Genomic DNA, 24417 nt, shown 5'->3' with positions numbered 1-24417 from the left:
CTGAGCTCTAGCACACTACCAGCCCTGAGTCCAAACCAGATCCAGAGATCAAGCCTGAGTCATCTCCTGAGATGGAGCCAGAATCCAGTCCAGAGCTTGAGCTAGAGTCCAGTCCAGAGCTCAAGTCATCTCCAGAGCTTGAGTCCAGCCCTGAGATTGAGCACACTACCAGCCCTAAGTGCAAGACAGATCCAGAGTTCAAGCCTGAGTCATCTCCTGAGCTGGAGCCAGAGTCCAGCCCAAAGTTCAAGTCATCTCCAGACCTCGAATCCAGCCCAGAGCTCAGTGTAAGTCCTGGATCCTAGCCAAGTCCAGGGCCCAAGTCAAGTCCAAAGTCTGAGCATGCTTCATCCACAGGGCCCAAGTCATTTCCAGAGCCCATGTCCAATCCAGAGTTTGAGTCATCTCCACAGATCGAGCACAAGTCCAGTACAAAACTCGAATCCAAGTCCAGTCCAGAACCCGAGTCATCTCCAGAGTCTGAAACCAGTGCAAGTCAGGAGTGCAAGTTTTGTCCTGAGCCTGAACCTGAGCCCCCACCGGAGCCAAGAAGGATGGATTTTTTTTTTTGGGGGGGGGGGGGTCTGTCAGTCCTGCATGCTGTGGCATGCGCACTTGAAGGTGCACCCAGGGCTGTGTGTGCATCGAGCAGACTCCAGCACACATGCTGTTAACGATGTGCAGCTGAACTTAATTAAGGAGCTATATGTGCACTTATTTAAGGACTGTTCTGATGCACTGCCAGCGCGAAGTATTATGCTATGTCAGTACGCATTACTGAGCCTTTCTACCCTTGTTTCTGATTTCCTGGTTTCCTGATTGTTGTTCCTGTTCCTGGTTCACATTTTCACTCTGCTTCTGATATCCCATTTGCACCTCGCCCGACCCTTTGCATGTTTAATGTTTTGGATTTAGCCTGGCTATTTGGACTGTTTGCCTGTGTGTCTGTTTTCACGAATGTATATATCTTCACTGGTGTTATTAAATATACTTCTGCACATGCATTTGGGTGGTATGGTGGTGTAGTGGTTAGCGTTGTTGCCTCACAGCAAGAAGGTCCAGGTTCGAGCCCCATGGCCGATGAGGGCCTTTCTGTGTGGAGTTTGCATGTTCTCCCCATGTCCGCTTGGGTTTCCTCCAGGTGCTCTGGTTTCCCCCACAGTCCAAAGACATGCAGGTTAGGTTAACTGGCGACCCTAAATTGACCGTAGGTGTGAATGGTTGTCTGTGTCAATGTGTCAGCCCTGTGATGACCTGAGGACTTGTCCAGGGTGTACCCCGCCTTTTGCCCGTAGTCAGCTGGGATAGGCTCCAGCTTGCCTGTGACCCTGTAGAACAGGATAAAGTGGCTAGAGATAATGAGATGAGACATGCATTTGCCTACCTCGTACCTGACATATGGGGTGTTCACACGGCACATATTTGCATCGATGCTGCACCGATGTTTTTTTTTAATTGAATTTATTTTTTATTTCGAACATGTAGAAAAAAATGTATGTAACTATTTGTACATACAAAAGAAAGAAAACAAGAAAGTGACAAAAAAATTAATAAATAAAATACATAAAGAGCTAAGACATTACAATACACCACACATTGTTCAAAAAAGGAGTGGGAAGAAGTACAATACTTTTTTAATTTCCCACCCCTTTTTAACTACCCCGACATCCAAACTTTATAAATACACCTATAAAAATATATACCATATATACACTTCATGAATATCTATATAAATATATAATTACAAAAATAAATATATACTACATACCATATATATATATATATATATATATATATATATATATATATATATATATATATATATATACACACTTCATAAATATCTATATAAATATTTAATTAAAAAAATAAATATATACTACATTCCATATATACACTTCACAAATATCTATATAAATATATAATTACAAAAAATATATATACTATATACCATATATACACTTCATAAATATCTATATAAATATATAATTACAAAAATAAATATCTACTACATACCTATCCCTGTAAATATGAATATATAAACTATCCCCATAAATAAATATATACCATATATACCATATACTAAGTTAGTTAGAGAGATGAGACTGAGATTGGGTGGGCACATCCTGAGAAGAGATGCAGAGCATGTTGGAAGGAGAATGTTGAGGATGGAGCTGCCAGGCACATGAAAACGAGGAAGGCTAAAGAGGAGATACATGGATGTGGTGAGAGAGGACATGAAAGTGGCAGGTGTGGTAGAGAAGGATGCAGAAGACAGGGAGGAATGGAGACGAAAGATCTGCTGTGGCGACCCCTAATCAGGAGCAGCCAAAAGAAGAAGAAGAAATAAATAAATAAATAAATAAATAAATAAATAAGCTTTATAGCTAGTATATATACACACACACACACACACACACATATACATAAACATGTGCACACACTGAGTTTCGAAATATAATAGGCTGCTTACCAATTTGCAAGTTCTCCATCTGGTGCTGCTCCTCTCACATGTCTGGCTATCCTGGCTTGTCTATAATCCATTTTCAATGCAGGCTTGTGTGTGACATGCATTTCCAAACTGGGTTTATCCGTGAAACAATTCAGTGACTGTGCTTGTACTATAGCCCATAAAGGTTTATGTTCTTTACAACAAACACAATGAATGTCAGTTTACTGCTTGGCATACTTTCCACATCACCACCAGGTAGCTACCAAACCCTCTGACCTGCCTCCCTGACTTTGCATTTACAAAGCACCATCGATTTCATCATTAGAATCATCTGATGATTCGCTGTTGAAATCATTTACCAGAAGCGGATAGTCCTTTTTCCAAGCATTCAGACCATTTCTTAATTTGGAAGATGCCAAGAAAGATTTGGAAGGTTAATTTGGAAGAAGCTGATTCATTATTTTGTTTTATGACACCAAGACCACTAAACTTAACTTTTCATAGGACTACCTCAAAGATAATAATAGGCATATCAGCTGGCCATGGTGTGAAAATTGTGCATGCAGATGCTCACTGAAATTTCGAAACCTCTCATTGCTTAACTCTTGAATATTTTATATCAATGTTATCATTAAAAAACTTATAATCTCTGTTGTCCAAAGACATTTATCTTGTTAAGATCTGTTCAGGGCGAGGGGATCACGTGACCCATCGACAGCGATGCCTGCATAGTTTTTAGCTCTGCTCTCAAAGTCTATTTTTTTCAATAATCCTATCATATATCTCGAATACTTCAACAACATTTTCATCATGAATCCTTCCTCAAGCAAAGAAGCATGGAAAAGGGAGAATGAATAGTCGCCTATAAAGAAAAAATTCAAGGATTCTGCCATCTCTAAGGATGAACTCAATGCAGCTATAGCTAATGGCATAAAACTAGCCCTCCAAGAGCAACAATGTGGCCTAGATGTGGCGGTAGCCTCTGCTGTCAGGGAAGCGGTGGACTCTATCCTTGTCCCAGCACTACGTGATTTACAAACAGAAATCCAAAAGACTAATGAAACGGCGAAAGAAATTAGTAGGGAACTTGAAGATGTAGTCAAATCTACTAAAAGGACCCAAGACCATGTGGACTCTGTCCAGGCAGCTGCACGAGAGGATAGGCGATCGGCTATTGAGCTAAGAACACAGTTAGAGCAGCTCACTGCAAAGTTGACGGATCTGGAGGACCGGGGACGAAGAAATAACTTAAGGCTGGTTGGCTTACCAGAAGCAGTGGAGGGTCCGGATGCAATCGGTTACCTCAAAGATAACCTCCCCAAGTGGATCCCTTCATTGGTGGACCGAGACATTGACATAGAGCGGGCTCATCGTGTGTATGATGGAGGAGAGGCTAACTCCAACAAGCCATGCACCCTCATCTTCAGATTACTGCGTTGGCAAGACAGATCGGCTATCCTCAATGGGGCACGTCAAGTTTATCCAGTTAAGTACGCTTCCAACAAAGTTAGCCGCTGGTCTCCGTCTGATTCGGCATCAACAGCTAGCACGCTCCTGTTCTTCCCTGACTACAGTCCAGCGACTGCAGCAAGGAGAACGAGCTTCAGTTCTGTCATAAAGAAAGCTAAAGACATGGGCCTGGAGCCATTCCTCATCTACCCGGCGCGGATCAAGCTGCAGCATAAAGGCGAAAAGAAGATGTTCGACTCCCCCAAAGCTGCCGAAGATTTCATCAACTCTCTTCCACGGAGGTCCACCACCACAGCGGTACGGCACGATGGTGGAGCTACTGCCTCTGCAGCCTCTAATCTGAGCATCAAGAAGAACCATGGGGCTCCTCCACACGCAGAAGGCAACTTAGTGGATATGAAGTAATGAATTTTCATAATTTAACGTGCACAAGTTACAGGTATGTAGCAATGGACAGTCTCAGGAGCCTTACAAGGTATTTGGAATGTTTTGAAATGTGAGATTAACTAGGCTACGTCTTCTGATAGTTGTTTCCAGTATGATTTAACATTAGCATGCTAAATTGGCCTAGTTTCACCAGTTCAAGAGGTGATGTATTTTTTTTGTTGTTGTTGTTCAGGTTATGACTGTGTGGGCTTAGCTGTTACTACAGCCATGCGTTGGTGTGGATTGGTCACGAATCAGACAATGCATATGTTTTTACGGACCGACGGATTCATGTCTGTGCGGTCGGTGTTTGTTTTTGTATATAGTTTTACCCACCCCTTCCCCATTACAGACATATTCATACTCTTTGTTAGGATATCAGCAATTGGGCAATTGTACAGTATTTGGCAGGACAATCGCATGCATATTCTCTATCTTATATTAACACGCTTATACTTTAAGGCAGATCTTAGCCGTATAATATGTCGACGCAGTCATTGAATATATTATCACTCAACGTGAATGGCCTAAACTCCGCTATCAAATGAACTCGTGTTCTTGAGTATCTCCATCGTAAAAAGGTGGACATTGCCCTGATCCAGGAAACGCACCTAAAACAATGTGACGTAGCACGTTTTCAAAACAGACATTACAGATTAATGATATCATCGTGCGCCCTAAATAAGACTAAAGACTAAATAAGACTAAATAAGAATAAAGCACTTTGTGGCCTCCCATAAAATTTGCGGATTGGAGCATTCCTTTGTGTTAATATCTAAAAAATCTTTAAATTGACTTTTGAGTGAGGGGCGGCACGGTGGTGTAGTGGTTAGTGCTGTCGCCTCACAGCAAGAAGGTCCTGGGTTCGAGCCCCGGGGCCGGCGAGGGCCTTTCTGTGTGGAGTTTGCATGTTCTCCCCGTGTCCGCGTGGGTTTCCTCCGGGTGCTCCGGTTTCCCCCACAGTCCAAAGACATGCAGGTTAGGTTAACTGGTGACTCTAAATTGACCGTAGGTGTGAATGTGAGTGTGAATGGTTGTCTGTGTCTATGTGTCAGCCCTGTGATGACCTGGCGACTTGTCCAGGGTGTACCCCGCCTTTCGCCCGTAGTTAGCTGGGATAGGCTCCAGCTTGCCTGCGACCCTGTAGAACAGGATAAAGCGGCTAGAGATAATGAAATGAGATGAGATATATCCATTACCATTTTACCAATTCTACTATATGATCATTCTGCAGTATTATGCAACATTGATCTGTCCAACATTAAGACAAAGGTCCCCAGGTGGCGTTTAAACACATCTTTACTAACTAACTCTAGTTTTATTAGTTCACTCAAAAGTCAATTAAAAGATTTTTTAGATATTAACACAAAGGAATGCTCCAATCCGCAAATTTTATGGGAGGCCACAAAGTGCTTTATTCGTGGTTTCTGTATTTCATTCTCCTCAACTCTAGCTAAAACAAAAGCTTCCCAGATCACAAATCTTGAAAACAAAATAGAATCGTTAGAGAACTTACAAAAACATAGCTTCTCAGATGAGCAGTTTAAACTGCTGACATCTTTGAAAAATGAACACAAGACGCTGTCTGTATCAAAAGCGGAATTTATGCTGCATAGAATTAGACAAAAGTACGATCTTTGATTCAGAGAGACCTAGTCACCTGCTGGCTCTTATGCTTAAGGAATGTGAAACAAAAGCTCACAATCCAGCAATAAATAAGCCTGATGGCAAAATTACAACCCCGATTCCAAAAAAGTTGGGACAAAGTACAAATTGTAAATAAAAATGCAATGCAAATGATGTGGAAGTTTCAAAATTCCATATTTTATTTAGAATAGAACATAGATGACATATCAAATGTTTAAAGTGAGAAAATGTATCATTTAAAGATAAAAATTAGGTGATTTTAAATTTCATGATAACAACACATCTCAAAAAAGTTGGGACAAGGCCATGTTTACCACTGTGAGACATCCCCTTTTCTCTTTACAGCAGTCTGTAAACATCTGGGGACTGAGGAGACAAGTTGCTCAAGTTTAGGGATAGGAATGTTAACCCATTCTTGTCTAATGTAGGATTCTAGTTGCTCAACTGTCTTAGGTCTTTTTTGTCGTATCTTCCATTTTATGATGCGCCAAATGTTTTCTATGGGTGAAAGATCTGGACTGCAGGCTGGCCAGTTCAGTACCCGGACCCTTCTTCTATGCAGCCATGATGCTGTAATTGATGCAGTATGTGGTTTGGCATTGTCATGTTGGAAAATGCAAGGTCTTCCCTGAAAGAGACGTCGTCTGGATGGGAGCATATGTTGCTCTAGAACCTGGATATACCTTTCAGCATTGACAGTGTCTTTCTAGATGTGTAAACTGCCCATGCCACACGCACTAATGCAACCCCATACCATCAGAGATGCAGGCTTCTGAAATGAGTGCTGATGACAACTTGGGTCGTCCTTCTCCTCTTTAGTCCGAATGACACGGCATCCCTGATTTCCATAAAGAACTTCAAATTTTGATTCGTCTGACCACAGAACAGTTTTCCACTTTGCCACTGTCCATTTTAAATGAGCCTTGGCCCAGAGAAGATGTCTGCGCTTCTGGATCATGTTTAGATATGGCTTCTTCTTTGAACTATAGAGTTTTAGCTGGCAACGGCGGATGGCATGGTGAATTGTGTTCACAGATAATGTTCTCTGGAAATATTCCTGAGCCCATTTTGTGATTTCCAATACAGAAGCATGCCTGTATGTGATGCAGTGCCGTCTAAGGGCCTGAAGATCACGGGCACCCAGTATGGTTTTCCGGCCTTAACCCTTACGCACAGAGATTCTTCCAGATTCTCTGAATCTTTTGATGATATTATGCACTGTAGATGATGATATGTTCAAACTCTTTGCAATTTTACACTGTCGAACTTCTTTCTGATATTGCTCCACTATTTGTCGGCGCAGAATTAGGGGGATTGGTGATCCTCTTCCCATCTTTACTTCTGAGAGCCGCTGCCACTCCAAGATGCTCTTTTTATACCCAGTCATGTTAATGACCTATTGCCAATTGACCTAATGAGTTGCAATTTGGTCCTCCAGCTGTTCCTTTTTTGTACCTTTAACTTTTCCAGCCTCTTATTGCCCCTGTCCCAACTTTTTTGAGATGTGTTGCTGTCATGAAATTTCAAATGAGCCAATATTTGGCATGAAATTTCAAAATGTCTCACTTTCGACATTTGATATGTTGTCTATGTTCTATTGTGAATACAATATCAGTTTTTGAGATTTGTAAATTATTGCATTCCATTTTTATTTACAATTTGTACTTTGTCCCAACTTTTTTGGAATCAGGGTTGTATTTTGTGTCTCCCAAACAACTGTGTTTCGGGAATTTTGTGTCTCCCAAACATTTTGTTGCGATATATCTTACACTGGTGCAAATATTGTGGAGTGTTCACACGTCACAACCCTGCTTACTAGAGAGAAGAGTGTTAGCACCGGTGCAGCCCCACATGCGGTCACACGGCAGTTTTTGCGACCGTGCTATACGATAGTAATAATGCGGAAATTAAATATGCGCATGCGTGAAAATGTACTTCCTTTTCCCGGTTGTCATGGCATCACCAAGCGCTGGGAAAACAACGTGGATGAAGACACCAGTGTTGCCAGATACTGCTGATGTTTTCCAGCCCAAAATATGTTCAAATCCGCCAAAATGCACTTAAAACTGCCCAATCTGGCAACACTGGAAGACATGCAGTTCTGTTGTTGTTTTGAAGCGCAAAATACCAGGATGCAAATTATGCAATGCCCGTATGTAATCAACTCTCCTCACGCGTAGCGAGTCTACCCCTGTAGCGTTCAGACGTCCCATTTTATATCGGTGCTGCCCCGCAAACTAGCATTTACTCCGGAGTAAATTTCTTAAACCACCTCCCGAGCAGGGTTAGATTTGCACCGGTTTAAGCAGCTTTCAGGGCCTACACCGGTATAACTTTGTCCCGTGTGAACGCTCTACTGGGGCAGCCCCGGTGCTACACCAGATTAAAAGTTGCCGTGTGAACACCCCTATAGACAAAATTGGCTGCATCCAGAGATTTTTTTCAGAACATGCTGCTTTTTTTTTTGTATGGTCACTTCGAGTGCTTCTAGTTGAAAATCTCTGAACTTTTCACACAGCAAAATCCCCAGTGTTGAATTAACACCCAGAGTGTTGATTTAAAACCCTACTGTGTTTATATGTGTCCAATTGGACACAAATGAACTCTGAAAGTGTTAATTCAACACTGGGGAATTTGCTGTGCAGAAAGGTATTGTTGTTGACATTGTCGCTGTGTTTCGTGTCAACCAATCATACGGCAGCTCCTTTTAAGGCAATGAATCATACTGTGGTTAGTGGTGATATATTGTCAAGATATTGTTGTCATGGAAACAAAACTGATGTGCAGCATGGGAACACTTTTTTTTGACAAAGAACTTGGATTAAGTGCATCCCAGCACTCTGCAAGCTCGTTTCTGCCAAAGAAAAATGCTATGTGGAGACGCCCTAAGATTGCAATCTTTTAAAGTCCAAAAATATAAGTCTTGGATGTTGGAAGCTCTTATTCGGAGAAGGATTCAATTGAAATTCTGTCATTTGGCAGACTTATTTTATCCAAAGCAACATGAAAGTGCCTGCATAATATATGCTATATAAAGAATTGAAGGTTATGGACCTCTCACTGGCTCTCTGGCAGTCTCAGGATTTGAATTAGCCATAAGTTTGCCTTTAACATTAGCCTTAAACATGACCTGGTAGCAGTATAATGTGAAATCACTGAACAAAAAGCGCTTGGAAGAGCAAAGCAGTTACCAAGGTCTTGCCTGCAGGTGACATGCAGCCACCATGTGATGTGACACCAGTTGAAGTGTTGATTTTTCAGCAGGCATCAGCAAAAAAAAAAGGAAAGGAAAAAAGAAAGCAGCTCTGATCCACAGGGCAGCATTTCTGTCTCGATCACTCACAAATACCATGAACAGAAAAACAGGAATTTAATTATTTGTTTAGCAGAACGATGTCGCTTGAGCCTTGGTAGAAATAATGCATTAAATGTGCAATGGTGGAATTTAGGTACAAGCAGTTACAACTATTCACTTTACTTCCATGGCCATGTGCATGAAACCCCGCCTTGCCAAAAATAGGCAGTTAGCTAACTTTCCATTCTCTTAATTCTGCTTATAAATAATTGGAAATTTGGCACCTGTATTATATTTTGTTTGCCAAAATATAAAGTATTCATCTTCTAATTCTACTTCTGACACACTTAGCTATAAACATGTGAAAAATGGACATAACAAAAAACTTGCTGATTTGTTGATGCATAGATGGTTCATAAAGCCTGGAAAGAGACAGAGTTTGGAAGTTTGCAGCTTATTTAATGGCTTACAGAATAATCTTCTGAGACTGCGGTCAATGATAATGTTTGGATAAAAAAAATGGATAATGACATAATACATGGATGAACCATTTTGGGGAGTGCTGCTACTGGAAAATAAATAATCCACTTTACTGTGGTCAGAAACACACCACACCACTCTATTGTTGATTCTTTTCCTATAACAGCATGCCATCAAGTGGTTTATTCCTTATGTACGTATGTAAAGCAGTGAGTTCTATGTGTTCACATTTTGAAGAAGTAAGTAATGCAATAAAATGTAATACAAATGATATATTCTTGAGAACGGTGGCATGGTGGTGTAGTGGTTAGCGCTGTCGCCTCACAGCAAGAAGGTCCGGGTTTGAGCCCCGTGGCCGGCGAGGGCCTTTCTGTGCGGAGTTTGCATGTTCTCCCCGTGTCCGAGTGGGTTTCCTCCGGGTGCTCCGGTTTCCCCCACAGTCCAAAGACATGCAGGTTAGGTTAACTGATGACTCTAAATTGACCATAGGTGTGAATGTGAGTGTGAATGGTTGTCTGTGTCTATGTGTCAGCCCTGTGATGACCAGACGACTTGTCCAGGATGTACCCCACCTTTCGCCCGTAGTCAGCTGGGATAGGCTCCAGCTTGCCTGCGACCCTGTAGAAGGATAAAGCGGCTAGAGATAATGAGATGAGATGAGATATTCTTGAGAAGAAAAAATTCCAAAGGAACATAATAATAATAATAATAATAATAATAATAATAATAATATCCATGTTGGACTTGTTCATTCATCTTCAGTAATCATTTGATCCTGAATCCCAGGCAAGTAACTCAAGCTCAGGATCGATTGCAAGACCTTGGAGCTGCATTACTTCCAATACTAAAAACAATAATATTTTTGAGCAGTGTACCTTAAAAAACTAAAAAAATAATTAAAAAAAATAAAAAGCAATGATAATTCTATTGACTATCTTAAATTGCTGATTACCTGAAATATATTACATATCTGCAATTATAGGTTTCCTATATCCATTGAAAAGATTTCTTCCCTTAATTTATGACAGCCATAACAGTTCATTAAGCTTCTTCCAGCTTCCTCATTTCTAGTCATGGCGCTGAACATAATAAATCCATGATGGCTTTAGAAGAAGAAGAAGAAGCCTTTATTTTTCACATGCACATTCAAGGACGGCGGCACGGTGGCGTAGTGGTTAGCGCTGTCGCCTCACAGCAAGAAGGTCCGGGTTCGAGCCCCATGGCCGGCGAGGGTCTTTCTTCGTGGAGTTTGCATGTTCTCCCCGTGTCCGCGTGGGTTTACTCTGGGTGCTCCGGTTTCCCCCACAGTCCAAAGACATGCAGGTTAGGTTAACTGGCGACTCTAAATTGACCGTAGGTGTGAGTGTGAATGGTTGTCTGTGTCTATGTGTCAGCCCTGTGATGACCTGGCGACTTGTCCAGGGTGTACCCCGCCTTTCGCCCGTAGTCAGCTGGGATAGGCTCCAGCTTGCCTGCGACCCTATAGAACAGGATAAAGCGGCTAGAGATAATGAGATGAAATGAGACATTCAAGGACAGTGAAATTTATCCTCTGCATTTAACCCATCTGAAGCAGTGAACACATGCATGCACACACACAGGTGAGCAATGAGCACACACACATACCCAGAGCAGTGGGCAGCTATGCTACAGCACCCAGGGAGCAGTTGTGGGTTAAGTGCCTTGCTCAATGGCACTTCAGCCCAACCTCAGCCCATGGCTGCCCCATGTTAACCTAACTGGGGGAAACTGGAGCGCCCATAGGAAACCCACGCAGACACGGGGAGAACATGCAAACTCCACACAGAAAGGCCCCCATCGGCCACTGGGCTTGAACCCAGAACCTTCTTGCTGTGAGGCAACAGTGCTAACCATTACACCACCATGCCACCCAAAGGCTTCCCAAAGTTTTTTTTTTCTTTTTTCCTTTAAAACACCACTGGATTATTTTTGCTACCTTTACCAATGACTAAATTTAAATTGGGCTGCTTTGCATAACATTCAGCAAACATTCTCTTGCATCAGCTGTTATTTTTAAAAATATAATAAAAAAAGGAAAGCTAGACCGCAGGCTCTGGATTTAATCCACCTCACCACCACCTCCTACTCAGCTTCCTTTCACAATGTATTTTTCCACAGCAAAATTTTACTGAAAGTGCATAAGGATGTTAGTTTTTCTTGTATCTCTTGTTTATATATATATATATATATATATATATATATATATATATATATATATATATTATTTATTTATTTATTTATTTTTATATATATACACACACACACACACCCTGATCAGCCACCAAATTAAAAATATTGACAGGTCAAGTAAATTACATTGATTATGTTTTCACACTGGCACCTGTCTCTCCCCCCCCCCCCCCAATCTGTCCCTCTGAGTTACATCTTGATCCTGGGATTGAGATGCTGGCCTCTTCTGCCCCTCGGACCTGCTTGATCCATCCTGGTGCCCTGTGTCTGGTCGGAGTTTTATCGCTCCGCTCCTGTGAAGGATGGCCCCATGAGGACAGTTGAGGGTTAAAACTGTTAATATTATAGTCAGGGGGCGGCACGGTGGTGTAGTGGTTAGCGCTGTCGCCTCACAGCAAGAAGGTCCTGGGTTCGAGCCCCGGGGCCGGCGAGGGCCTTTCTGTGTGGAGTTTGCATGTTCTCCCCGTGTCCGCGTGGGTTTCCTCCGGGTGCTCCGGTTTCCCCCACAGTCCAAAGACATGCAGGTTAGGTTAACTGGTGACTCTAAATTGACCGTAGGTGTGAATGTAAGTGTGAATGGTTGTCTGTGTCTATGTGTCAGCCCTGTGATGACCTGGTGACTTGTCCAGGGTGTACCCCGCCTTTCGCCCGTAGTCAGCTGGGATAGGCTCCAGCTTGCCTGCGACCCTGTAGAACAGGATAAAACGGCTAGAGATAATGAGATGAGATGAGATATTATAGTCAGGCTGTCTGTTGTTGCCCAAATGAGGATGGGTTCCCTTTTGAGTCTGGTTCCTCTCGAGGTTTCTTCCTCATGTCGTCTGAGGGAGTTTTTCCTTGCCACCGTCACCACAGGCTTGCTCATTGGGGATAGATTAGGGATAAAATTAGCTCATGTTTTAAGTTGTTCAAATTCTGTAAAGCTGCTTTGCGACAATGTTTATTGTTAAAAGCGCTATACAAATAAACTTGATTTGATTTGACCTGTCAAGGTGGGGTATATTAGGCAGCAAGAGAACAGTCAGTTCTTGAAGTTGATGTGTTGGAAGCAGGAAAAATGGGCAAGCATAAGGATCTGAGCAACTTTCACAAGGGCCAAATTGTGATGGCTCGATGACTGGGTCTGAGCATCTCCAAAATGGCACATCTTGTGGGGTGTTCCCAGTATGCTGTAGTTAGTACCTACCAAAAGTGGTCCAAGGAAGGACAACCAGTGAACCGGCAACAGGATCATGGGTGTCAAAGGTTCATTGATTCACGTGGGGCATGAAGGCTACCCCATTTGGTCCAATCACACAGAAGAGCTACTGTAGCACAAACTGCTGAAAAAGTTAATGCTGATACCTTTCTGTTTTATCTAGCATTAACTTTTTCAGCACTTTGTGCTATAGTAGCTCTTCTGTGGGATTGGACCATATGGGATAGCCTGATGAGACCTGATGAATGTCTAAGGGCAGGTTATTCCATATCTTTGGTGTATAAAACAAAAAGGCTGCATCACCATATTTCTTGTTGGAATGCTAAGCAATTCAGCATTTGACACGCTTAAGGCCCTATTTGGAACATATTCCATCAGACACTCTGAAATATACAGTGTGAAGGTGCTGGGCCATTTCAAGCTTTCAATATGAATCAAAATATTTTAAAATCAATTTTAAAAGAAACAGGTAACCAGTGCAATGTTGCTAAAATAGAGGCAATATGCTAAGTTATTATAGTACTGTAGTAAGTACTCTTGCTGCTACGCAAGTCTGAACAAGTTGTAATCTGTCTCTTATTAGGCATATCAAGTGAAAATTCAATTTCAATCCAAATTCAATACTCACTGCTCTCAGTGAATTCAGAAATGAATGTAGAACAACATACTTTTTACAGAATTAAAATATGTTTATCCGTTCTTGAGATATTGCAAATTAAAGATTGGAAAAATGGCTTAATTTTGAGAAAACTGCTGTAATATGTATTAGGATAACATGGTCCAAAATGGGCCTCATTAATGAATTAAATCAAATGTTTTTTTTTCTTAATAGCTTTTTTTTTCAAGATATTTACATAGAAATCAGCAGGCACATCGATGGTTGTATACTGAATACAAAGTTTGAAAAATTAGTAAAAAATAATTATGCAAATTAGTATTTAACGAGTATTAATTATGCTAATTAGGTAAAATGTTAAATCAGTAAACTCATTAAAAAAGTAATAAAAGATTATTTCTAATACCCTCTTTGTGCTCTGTAGGCCTTTGTATTTCTCAAAAGTAGGGCCTACTAGTGTTTATATTAAATAATATAAATTATAATATTCACAGCTTTCAAGGCTAATGTCAAAAAACTTGTGTGACCCACATCCAGTAAACAATTCCAATTAATTGAAATGAAATTGACACTCACGTTTCTGACTACCAGTTTTTTAAAATATCATTCCAACTACAAAGATCTCAGTATTTTTCATCAGAACAACTACAGTTATATTCTAAAATAGTTATTTATTTACATGAATCAGTTTTATTAAAAAAATAAATAAATCAGGAAAGCTCTGAAAACTCACTTCAAATTATCCCATGAAGCATAACATCAAAACTAGCTAACAGAAAGTTTTGCTGACTATATCATCAGAAACAGTGAGAGCTAGAGAACATCCCTATAAAAGTTATCTGATTGATATTCATGAGTAATCCAGCCAGAAACTGATCAGAAGAGAGTCTAACCACTTTCCAGTGACTCAAAAAGCACCGGCAGTTTCCTGACGTCACGCAAGCAAAGTTTTTACTCTGTGGTACCAATTTCAGCCTGCCATTACTCCCAAAGTACTGAACAGATCTTCTCATCTCATCTCATCTCATCTCATCTCATCTCATCTCATCTCATCTCATCTCATCTCATCTCACTTCATCTCATCTCATCTCATCTCATCTCATCTCATCTCATCTCATCTCATCTCATCTCATCTCATTATCTCTAGCCGCTTTATCCTGTTCTACAGGGTCGCAGGCAAGCTGGAGCCTATCCCAGTTGACTACGGGCGAAAGGCGGGGTACACCCTGGACAAGTTGCCAGGTCATCACAGGGCTGACACATAGACACAGACAACCATTCACACTCACATTCACACCTACGGTCAATTTAGAGTCACCAGTTAACCTAACCTGCATGTCTTTGGACTGTGGGGGAAACCAGAGCACCCAGAGGAAACCCACGCAGACACGGGGAGAACATGCAAACTCCACACAGAAAGGCCCTCGCCGGCCACAGGGCTCGAACCTGGACCTTCTTGCTGTGAGGCAACAGCGCTAACCACTATGCCATCGTGCCGCCCTGAACAGATCTTTTTTTTTGATCAACATTTTATTGCTTATTCAAAAAAAAGTGGGAGGGGGTTACAGACATATCAAAAGGCAGATGTTAAATGAGAAAAAAAAGAAAGAAAAAATATCAGGTTGGTAAGACAGTACATACATTAGAGACCTTTTCAGCAGGTAGATCGCGAGAGCAGATTGTCTAATTGTTGTTGACCTTAGCCCAAGAGATTATCTTGGATGAGAAAGAGTTCCAAGCTTGAACAGTCACTGGTCGCGCCTTATTAAGTCGTGCAGTTGTATGTTCAAGGTTGACAATGTTGACAAGGCTATGAATCCAGAATGATTTCATACACAAATCTGGAGTAAACCAGTTTTTCAGAATTGTTTTCTTTGCAGAGGTAAACCCTGCGAATACCATTTTGAACTGAATTTGTTTTAGATTGATATCAGAATTGTCATTCAGGAGACAAAAACCAGGATTAGGAACATACACAATGTTAAGTATATCCGCTAACACTGAGTTTACATGAGACCAGAACTTAGAGATAACTGGACAATCCCAAAACATGTGTAAGAATGTTCCTGGTGAAGCAGTGTTACATATATGACAGTTATAAGTAACTTGCAATTTCATCCGGAATCTCTTATAGGGTGTGATGTAGGCTCTGTGTATGGTTTTGAAGTGAATTAGTTGGTGAGCTAGGTTCTTGAAGTCATACTTAAATTACACCATGTTCTCTCCCAATCTAAGTCTACGGTATATTCAAACTCCCCAGCTCCCTGTTCACACCCTGTTCATACCCTTCATAGGGTGCTTGAGGGTTCATGGGAGTTTGCCCAACCAGTCCACATGTGCTTTGTGGATCTGGAGAAGGCATTCGACTGTGTCCCTCATGGTATTCTGTGGGGGGTGCTTCGGGAGTATGGGGTTCGGGGCTCTTTGCTAAGGGCTGTCTGGTCCCTGTACGAATGGAGCAGGAGTCTGGTTCGCATTGCCGCCAGTAAGTCAGACATGTTCCCAGTGCATGTTGGACTCTGACAGGGCTGCCCTTTGTCACCGGTTCTGTTCATAATTTTTATGGACAAAATTTCTAGGAGCAGCCAGGGGCCAGAAGGAATCCTGTTTGGGAACTGCAGGATTTCATCTCTGCTTTTTGCAGATGATGTTGTCCTGTTGGCTTCTTCAAACCAGGACCTTCAGCATGCACTGGGGCAGTTTGCAGCCGAGTGTGAAGTGGCTGGGATGAGAATCAGCACCTCCAAGTCCGAGGCCATGATTCTCGACCAGAAAAGGGTGGCTTGCCCTCACCAGGTTGGTGGAGAAGTCTTGCCTCAAGTGGAGGAGTTTAAGTATCTCGGGATCTTGTTCACGAGTGAGGGAAGGATAGAGCATGAGGTTGACAGGCGGATCGGTGCAGCCTCCGCAGTGATGCGGTCGCTTTACCGGTCTGTTGTGGTGAAGAAGGAGCTGAGCCAAAAGGCGAAGCTCTCAATTTACCGGTCGATCTACGTTCCGACCTCACCTATGGTCATGAGCTTTGGGTAATGACCGAAAGAACAAGCTCGCGGATACAAGCGGCCGAAATGAGTTTCCTTCACAGGGTGGCTGGGTGCTCCCTTAGAGATAGGGTGAGAAGCACAGTCACTCGGGAGGAGCTCGGAGTAGAGCCACTGCTCCTCCACATCGAGAGGAATCAGGTGAGGTGGCTCGGGCATCTCTTTCGAATGCCTCCTGGACACCTCCCTGGGGAGGTGTTCCAAGCATGTCCCCCCGGGAGGAGGCCCTGGGGAAGACCCAGGACATGCTGGAGGGACTTTGTCTCTCGGCTGGCCTGGAAAAGCCTCAGTGTTCTTCCCGAGGAGCTGGCCAAGGTGTCTGGGGAAAGGGAAGTTTGGGCTTCCGTGCTCAGACTGCTGCCTCCGCAACCCGGCCCCGGATAAGCGGATGAAGACAAGATGAGACGAAAAGTATGAGTGTGCCCACCGTGTCCCAAAGTTCTACATAAAGCTCTGGTGGGAGGCCATCCAAACCAGGTGATTTGCCTTTATTGAGACATTTCAAAGCTCTGTGTAGTTCATCCAGATTCAACGCAGCTTCCAGATCATCTTGGTCTGTTTGTTCAAGGCAGGGAAGTTCCAATTTGTCAAGAAAATGTTTACAAGTAGCATCATTATGAGCAATCTCTGATTTGTATAGATTTTCATAAAATGTTGAAAAAGTATTATTGATGGCCTGCGGATTGGTTATACAACCCCGATTCCAAAAAGGTTGGGACAAAGTACAAATTGTAAATAAAAACGGAATGCAATAATTTACAAATCTCAAAAACTGATATTGTATTCACAATAGAACATAGACAACATATCAAATGTCGAAAGTGAGACATTTTGAAATTTCATGCCAAATATTGGCTCATTTGAAATTTCATGACAGCAACACATCTCAAAAAAGTTGGGACAGGGGCAATAAGAGGCTGGAAAAGTTAAAGGTACAAAAAAGGAACAGCTGGAGGACCAAATTGCAACTCATTAGGTCAATTGGCAATAGGTTATTAACATGACTGGGTATAAAAAGAGCATCTTGGAGTGGCAGCGGCTCTCAGAAGTAAAGATGGGAAGAGGATCACCAATCCCCCTAATTCTGCGCCGACAAATAGTGGAGCAATATCAGAAAGAAGTTCGACAGTGTAAAATTGCAAAGAGTTTGAACATATCATCATCTACAGTGCATAATATCATCAAAAGATTCAGAGAATCTGGAAGAATCTCTGTGCGTAAGGGTTAAGGCCGGAAAACCATACTGGGTGCCCGTGATCTTCAGGCCCTTAGACGGCACTGCATCACATACAGGCATGCTTCTGTATTGGAAATCACAAAATGGGCTCAGGAATATTTCCAGAGAACATTATCTGTGAACACAATTCACCATGCCATCCGCCGTTGCCAGCTAAAACTCTATAGTTCAAAGAAGAAGCCATATCTAAACATGATCCAGAAGCGCAGACATCTTCTCTGGGCCAAGGCTCATTTAAAATGGACAGTGGCAAAGTGGAAAACTGTTCTGTGGTCAGACGAATCAAAATTTGAAGTTCTTTATGGAAATCAGGGATGCCGTGTCATTCGGACTAAAGAGGAGAAGGACGACCCAAGTTGTCATCAGCACTCATTTCAGAAGCCTGCATCTCTGATGGTATGGGGTTGCATTAGTGCGTGTGGCATGGGCAGTTTACACATCTAGAAAGACACTGTCAATGCTGAAAGGTATATCCAGGTTCTAGAGCAACATATGCTCCCATCCAGACGACGTCTCTTTCAGGGAAGACCTTGCATTTTCCAACATGACAATGCCAAACCACATACTGCATCAATTACAGCATCATGGCTGCATAGAAGAAGGGTCCGGGTACTGAACTGGCCAGCCTGCAGTCCAGATCTTTCACCCATAGAAAACATTTGGCGCATCATAAAATGGAAGATACGACAAAAAAGACCTAAGACAGTTGAGCAACTAGAATCCTACATTAGACAAGAATGGGTTAACATTCCTATCCCTAAACTTGAGCAACTTGTCTCCTCAGTCCCCAGATGTTTACAGACTGCTGTAAAGAGAAAAGGGGATGTCTCACAGTGGTAAACATGGCCTTGTCCCAACTTTTTTGAGATGTGTTGTTATCATGAAATTTAAAATCACCTAATTTTTATCTTTAAATGATACATTTTCTCACTTTAAACATTTGATATGTCATCTATGTTCTATTCTAAATAAAATATGGAATTTTGAAACTTCCACATCATTTGCATTGCATTTTTATTTACAATTTGTACTTTGTCCCAACTTTTTTGGAATCGGGGTTGTAATTTTGCCATCAGGCTTATTTATTGCTGGATTGTGAGCTTTTGTTTCACATTCCTTAAGCATAAGAGCCAGCAGGTGACTAGGTCTCTCTGAATCAAAGATCGTACTTTTGTCTAATTCTATGCAGCATAAATTCCGCTTTTGATACAGACAGCGTCTTGTGTTCATTTTTCAAAGATGTCAGCAGTTTAAACTGCTCATCTGAGAAGCTATGTTTTTGTAAGTTCTCTAACGATTCTATTTTGTTTTCAAGATTTGTGATCTGGGAAGCTTTTGTTTTAGCTAGAGTTGAGGAGAATGAAATACAGAAACCACGAATAAAGCACTTTGTGGCCTCCCATAAAATTTGCGGATTGGAGCATTCCTTTGTGTTAATATCTAAAAAATCTTTTAATTGACTTTTGAGTGAACTAATAAAACTAGAGTTAGTTAGTAAAGATGTGTTTAAACGCCACCTGGGGACCTTTGTCTTAATGTTGGACAGATCAATGTTGCATAATACTGCAGAATGATCATATAGTAGAATTGGTAAAATGGTAATGGATATATCTCATCTCATTTCATTATCTCTAGCCGCTTTATCCTGTTCTACAGGGTCGCAGGCAAGCTGGAGCCTATCCCAGCTAACTACGGGCGAAAGGCGGGGTACACCCTGGACAAGTCGCCAGGTCATCACAGGGCTGACACATAGACACAGACAACCATTCACACTCACATTCACACCTACGGTCAATTTAGAGTCACCAGTTAACCTAACCTGCATGTCTTTGGACTGTGGGGGAAACCGGAGCACCCGGAGGAAACCCACGCGGACACGGGGAGAACATGCAAACTCCACACAGAAAGGCCCTCGCCGGCCCCGGGGCTCGAACCCAGGACCTTCTTGCTGTGAGGCGACAGCACTAACCACTACACCACCGTGCCGCCCCTCACTCAAAAGTCAATTTAAAGATTTTTTAGATATTAACACAAAGGAATGCTCCAATCCGCAAATTTTATGGGAGGCCACAAAGTGCTTTATTCTTATTTAGTCTTATTTAGTCTTTAGTCTTATTTAGGGCGCACGATGATATCATTAATCTGTAATGTCTGTTTTGAAAACGTGCTACGTCACATTGTTTTAGGTGCGTTTCCTGGATCAGGGCAATGTCCACCTTTTTACGATGGAGATACTCAAGAACACGAGTTCATTTGATAGCGGAGTTTAGGCCATTCACGTTGAGTGATAATATATTCAATGACTGCGTCGACATATTATACGGCTAAGATCTGCCTTAAAGTATAAGCGTGTTAATATAAGATAGAGAATATGCATGCGATTGTCCTGCCAAATACTGTACAATTGCCCAATTGCTGATATCCTAACAAAGAGTATGAATATGTCTGTAATGGGGAAGGGGTGGGTAAAACTATATACAAAAACAAACACCGACCGCACAGACATGAATCCGTCGGTCCGTAAAAACATATGCATTGTCTGATTCGTGACCAATCCACACCAACGCATGGCTGTAGTAACAGCTAAGCCCACACAGTCATAACCTGAACAACAACAACAAAAAAAATACATCACCTCTTGAACTGGTGAAACTAGGCCAATTTAGCATGCTAATGTTAAATCATACTGGAAACAACTATCAGAAGACGTAGCCTAGTTAATCTCACATTTCAAAACATTCCAAATACCTTGTAAGGCTCCTGAGACTGTCCATTGCTACATACCTGTAACTTGTGCACGTTAAATTATGAAAATTCATTACTTCATATCCACTAAGTTGCCTTCTGCGTGTGGAGGAGCCCCATGGTTCTTCTTGATGCTCAGATTAGAGGCTGCAGAGGCAGTAGCTCCACCATCGTGCCGTACCGCTGTGGTGGTGGACCTCCGTGGAAGAGAGTTGATGAAATCTTCGGCAGCTTTGGGGGAGTCGAACATCTTCTTTTCGCCTTTATGCTGCAGCTTGATCCGCGCCGGGTAGATGAGGAATGGCTCCAGGCCCATGTCTTTAGCTTTCTTTATGACAGAACTGAAGCTCTTTCTCCTTGCTGCAGTCGCTGGACTGTAGTCAGGGAAGAACAGGAGCGTGCTAGCTGTTGATGCCGAATCAGACGGAGACCAGCGGCTAACTTTGTTGGAAGCGTACTTAACTGGATAAACTTGACGTGCCCCATTGAGGATAGCCGATCTGTCTTGCCAACGCAGTAATCTGAAGATGAGGGTGCATGGCTTGTTGGAGTTAGCCTCTCCTCCATCATACACACGATGAGCCCGCTCTATGTCAATGTCTCGGTCCACCAATGAAGGGATCCACTTGGGGAGGTTATCTTTGAGGTAACCGATTGCATCCGGACCCTCCACTGCTTCTGGTAAGCCAACCAGCCTTAAGTTATTTCTTCGTCCCCGGTCCTCCAGATCCGTCAACTTTGCAGTGAGCTGCTCTAACTGTGTTCTTAGCTCAATAGCCGATCGCCTATCCTCTCGTGCAGCTGCCTGGACAGAGTCCACATGGTCTTGGGTCCTTTTAGTAGATTTGACTACATCTTCAAGTTCCCTACTAATTTCTTTCGCCGTTTCATTAGTCTTTTGGATTTCTGTTTGTAAATCACGTAGTGCTGGGACAAGGATAGAGTCCACCGCTTCCCTGACAGCAGAGGCTACCGCCACATCTAGGCCACATTGTTGCTCTTGGAGGGCTAGTTTTATGCCATTAGCTATAGCTGCATTGAGTTCATCCTTAGAGATGGCAGAATCCTTGAATTTTTTCTTTATAGGCGACTATTCATTCTCCCTTTTCCATGCTTCTTTGCTTGAGGAAGGATTCATGATGAAAATGTTGTTGAAGTATTAGAGATATATGATAGGATTATTGAAAAAAATAGACTTTGAGAGCAGAGCTAAAAACTATGCAGGCATCGCTGTCGATGGGTCACGTGATCCCCTCGCCCTGAACAGATCTTAACAAGATAAATGTCTTTGGACAACAGAGATTATAAGTTTTTTAATGATAACATTGATATAAAATATTCAAGAGTTAAGCAATGAGAGGTTTCGAAATTTCAGTGAGCATCTGCATGCACAATTTTCACACCATGGCCAGCTGATATGCCTATTATTATCTTTGAGGTAGTCCTATGAAAAGTTAAGTTTAGTGGTCTTGGTGTCATAAAACAAAATAATGAATCAGCTTCTTCCAAATTAACCTTCCAAATCTTTCTTGGCATCTTCCAAATTAAGAAATGGTCTGAATGCTTGGAAAAAGGACTATCTGCTTCTGGTAAATGATTTCAACAGCGAATCATCAGATGATTCTAATGATGAAATCGATGGTGCTTTGTAAATGCAAAGTCAGGGAGGCAGGTCAGAGGGTTTGGTAGCTACCTGGTGGTGATGTGGAAAGTGTGCCAAGCAGTAAACTGACATTCATTGTGTTTGTTGTAAAGAACATAAACCTTTATGGGCTATAGTACAAGCACAGTCACTGAATTGTCTCATCTCATCTCATCTCATCTCATTATCTCAAGCCGCTTTATCCTTCTACAGGGTCGCAGGCAAGCTGGAGCCTATCCCAGCTGACTACGGGCGAAAGGCAGGGTACACCCTGGACAAGTCGCCAGGTCATCACAGGGCTGACACATAGACACACACTGTAAAAAATGTCCGTAGAATTAACAGGGAATTTATGTAAAATCATGACATAAAAAAACTGTAAATACAAAAACAATGAAGCAGTGTGTAATTTACATCAATATACTGTAAAACTCCTCACCAAATACCACTGTTAATTTAACAGTAAGAATATGTTGAATTGATCATATTTTTTTGTAGAATTTACAAATTGTTGTAGTTTAAACACAGACAAACTGTAATACTAAAACAGAATGTGATAGTTAAAATTACATAATTGCCCTGTTAAAAAAAATACAAAAACGGCCACTGTCGTGGCTCAGTCGACTAAGGCGCCATACCGTGAATCTGGGGACCCGGGTTCGATTCTGACCCAAGGTCATTTCCCAGTCTCTCTCTAGCTCATTTCCTGTCTCTACACTGTCCTATTCAATAAAGGTGAAAAAAGCCCCCCCCAAAAAATATCTGTCTAGTAGATCATTGAAACCAGCATACAAAAATCCCGTTGTTCTTACGGAAAAAAACTGGCAGCTGGAGTCACCAGAAAAAATCCGTAAAATATACAGCAAAACGGTAATTGCTTTTACGGTACAGCTTGTACATTTTACAGTTAAATCCAGCATATAAAACACTGGACTTCTGTTATATTTGCTACTTTAAACTGTAAAATGTACATGCTGTGCTGTAAAAGCAATTACCGTTTTGCTGTATATTTTACGGATTTTTTCTGGTGACTCCAGCTGCCAGTTTTTTTCCGTAAAAACAACGGGATTTTTTTTACAGTGCAGACAACCATTCACACTCACATTCACACCTACGGTCAATTTAGAGTCACCAGTTAACCTAACCTCCATGTCTTTGGACTGTGGGGGAAACCGGAGCACCCGGAGGAAACCCACGCGGACACGGGGAGAACATGCAAACTCCACACAGAAAGGCCCTCGCCGGCCACGGGGCTCGAACCCAGGACCTTCTTGCTGTGAGGCGACAGCGCTAACCACTACACCACCGTGCCGCCCCTATTTATTTATTTATTTATTTATTTATTCTTCTTCTTTTGGCTGCTCCTGATTAGGGGTCGCCACAGCGGATCTTTCGTCTCCATTCCTCCCTGTCTTCTGCATCCTTCTCTACCACACCTGCCACTTTCATGTCCTCTGTCACCATATCCATGTATCTCCTCTTTAGCCTTCCTTGTTTTCATGTGCCTGGCAGCTCCATCCTCAACATTCTCCTTCCAACATGCTCTGCATCTCTTCTCAGGATGTGCCTATACCATCTCAGTCTCATCTCTCTTAGCTTAATTCCCAAGCTCTCCACATGTGCTGTCCCTCTGATGTGCTCATTCCTTATCCTGTCTAACCTTGTCACTCCCATCGCAAACCTTAACATCCTCAACTTGACCAACAGTACTGGATGTGGTCATTGTTAACCCAGGCTCCGACCAATCCAGTATGGTATTTCTCTTTTCAATCCACATGTTAGATTTGGCACAGTTTTACGCCAGATGCTGTTCCTGACGCAACCCTCTCCAATTTATATGGGCTTGGGACCGGCACGAAGAGTACGCTTATGCACCCCAGTGGCTGGATTTATTTATTTATTTATTATGTTTGTGAATACAGGTATAGACATGCAGTGTGCCACAATAGTTTATAGA

Source organism: Neoarius graeffei, chromosome 11 (assembly GCF_027579695.1).
Source record: "Neoarius graeffei isolate fNeoGra1 chromosome 11, fNeoGra1.pri, whole genome shotgun sequence".
NCBI lineage: Eukaryota > Metazoa > Chordata > Actinopteri > Siluriformes > Ariidae > Neoarius > Neoarius graeffei.
This window is presented reverse-complemented; position numbering follows the sequence as displayed.